This window comes from Cryptomeria japonica, chromosome 7, assembly GCF_030272615.1.
Source record: "Cryptomeria japonica chromosome 7, Sugi_1.0, whole genome shotgun sequence".
Classification (NCBI taxonomy): Eukaryota; Viridiplantae; Streptophyta; class Pinopsida; order Cupressales; family Cupressaceae; genus Cryptomeria; species Cryptomeria japonica.
In genome coordinates, this window is record NC_081411.1 from 406,322,505 (window position 1) to 406,325,523 (window position 3,019).

A 3,019-nucleotide genomic window follows, 5' to 3' on the forward strand; every position below is an offset into this window, starting at 1 on the left:
GTATCTTTCTCAACAAGGACTTTAAATGTTTTAAACTTAGTGAATGCCTCAGAATTTTCTCTCAAAAAAGTTACCCACATCATTTTGGAATAATCATTAGTAAATAACATAAGATACTTATCACCAAAATAGCTCTTAGTCCTCATAGGACCACAAAGATCACTATGTACCAAATCAAGAATATTCTCTGAAGAGAAAGACTTACTCCTAAAATATATAGAGGTCATCTTACCCATCTGACAATCCTTGCATAACACATTGTTCAATTTCACAAGTTGGGGAAAACCTCTCACAATACTTGACTTACTAACTTTAATCAAATTATCAAAATGGACATGACAAAATCTCTTGTACCACAACCAGCTGTCTTCAATATTCACCACCAAAAAATCATTTACATTAGTATTCAGATGAAATAGATTACCTCTAGTCTTCTTCCCAGTAGCAATCAATTCTCCCTTATTTCCAAGAATCCTACACACTCCACTTTTGAATTCAAGCAGATATCCCTAATCATTAAGTTGTCCAACACTCAAGAGTTTATGTTTTAGTCCTTCAACCCAAAATACATCATCTATATTACTCTTCCCATTCAATGAAATCGATCCTTTATCTTTAACCATGTAGAGAGAGTTATTACCAAATCTTACAACACCTACATCAAACTCTTCAAGGGATAAGAACTTACTTTTGTCACTGGTCATGTGGTGTGAGCAACCACTATCTATTATCCATTCATTGTTGTTATCCATGTGAGACACTAATGCTTTCTCATCAATCAGATCCTCCTTCATAACAACAAAGACTATTTCCCCATTGTGATCTTCGTCTGATTCATCATCAGTCACACCTTCATCCACTGCAACATAACAATGTTTCTTTCCATTTCCTTTAGATTTACTAAACTTCTCTTTCTTATTAGTGTTAGTGCAATTAGCAGCAATGTGTCCAATTTTACTAGAAGAAAAATATTTCAAGGGTAATTTACCTTTATATTTACATGTTCCTCTAGGGAACTTTCTAGCCAGTAATGCCTCAAGTTCCATCAGATGATCTTCATCATCACCATCACCTCTTCTACTACCATGACTAGACCCACAGTCATGATTATGCCAAACATATTTTCCTTTCCTTGTTGATGTACCAGTTACAGAAGCCTTAAATGCAGATTCAGAAGGTTTAGAAACACTATTATCAAACTATTTAGCTTGAATGCAGTTAGCTTTCCAATTAGAGATTCAACAATGACTTTATCTTTTGAAATCGATCTCAATTCTTGAATAGCAGACACTTTGATAGAATACTACGATAAAGGAGTTCTAAGCATTTTACTAACAACAATATCATCTTCAATCATCTTCAATCTTACCTCCAACACTCTTTATACCACCTAAAAATTCCTTGATCCTTTGACGATATTGAGCTATTTTCTCACTGTCAATCATTTTCATATCAGATTTTCCTCTCAAGCTCTCTTCCTTTGCACTTTGTACATGTTCATATCCTCCATAAATTAAATTTAATTCCTCCCATACTTCATTTGTAATCTCTAATCCATGAACATCAATATACTCAGAGTTAGACAAAGTACTTACAATTGCTTCAAGGGCTTGAATGTTTTCCTGTTGTTTTTTAAGTTCATCTGGTGTCAAGGGATGGGTAGTCGGAGAAAGATACTTGGTTATCACATGGTTCCAATATTGTAAACCCATTCCTTTAATGTAGTTCTTCATCCGATCACTCCATATTTGATAGTTGTCCTTGGTAAATTTAGGACCCTCCATCTTCATCATCTTTCACAGAATCTTTCCCTCAAGCTGTTAGGATTTCTGCACATAGAGGACCAATGCTCTAATACCAATTATTAATCTTAGAGGATCTAGTTAATACTGAGAGGAGGGTAAATCAATATTAACAATAATTTGAATTCAGAAACATAGGCTCATAAAATTTTCACCAAATCAAATATAGACCAACACTAGAGTCATTTACTAGTACCGATAGATCTACTGATAAACATCTGCTACATTTATATATCAATGTTGCTCACTATGTGTTCATTAACCATGCATAAACTGAAAGTAAAACATAACATTATATCAAAAAAATTCACCATATGAATGACATGATTTTCACATGGAAACCCAAATAAGGAACAACCACGGTGGGAATTGGTAACCACAAATATTTTGCACTCTTTTAGAATGTGCCCTGTTAGGAGCCAAGCTTGATTAAAAGCTCACAACAATGCCCTATTAGGAGTCACTCGATTAAGGGATTTACCTCATCCCTGTTAGGAGCTTTGATCTATTAGGATCAACCTTGCAAGAGGATTTAGAACTCAGATATTGAGTCACATTGTTAAGTGATTTTATAATATGAGGCCTATTAGGACCTACTTGGTTAAGGGACTTTAGCTACTATAATTGGTAGAGAACAATAATGAATGATTTTTGTATAGCACTCAACTGTTGTTTTGATCAAATCCAATTAAGTTGTAAGTCTGCATCACTTTGGTAGATCTTCTCACACCCTAGTTCAGCTTGACACACTTCTCAAAATCAGTGACACTTCAAAATATCCTTACCGACATAAATAACCTTTAGAACTAGGTCGACATCAAAACCCTAAGACTTACTACATAGATCATCATAGATATTTACAACTCATTACAGATCATCATATGGATCATTACAATCAATTAGAATTCAATATCAGTCATTGAATGATCATAAGTCATCAGAGCAATTCGATCTGGTACAAAGTCAAACCCTTAGTTCATTTCTCTAAGCTCTTTGTACATTCCCAATAAATTTACTCTCCAAACATGCCAAAACATCTTTCAAACACTTCACATGATTTGTGTCATGTTATCATCAATAGGTGAAGTTGATGTAGATCATTGCCAAACCAAAAATCATTGCCGGTCAAGAGAATCCTCTAGTGGTACTTAAACCCTTCTTAAACCTTGGCAAAAACTCAACAAAAAATATAAACATAACTTCTAGTTGTCACAACA

The 3,019-nt window shown here is 34.2% G+C and overlaps 1 pseudogene; it reads right to left on the bottom strand.

The window, feature by feature from the left end:
• Positions 1-2,643: 2,643 nt before the first annotated feature.
• LOC131857226 (small nucleolar RNA Z102/R77) lies at positions 2,644-2,732 on the bottom strand (annotated as a pseudogene).
• Positions 2,733-3,019: the final 287 nt, after the last annotated feature.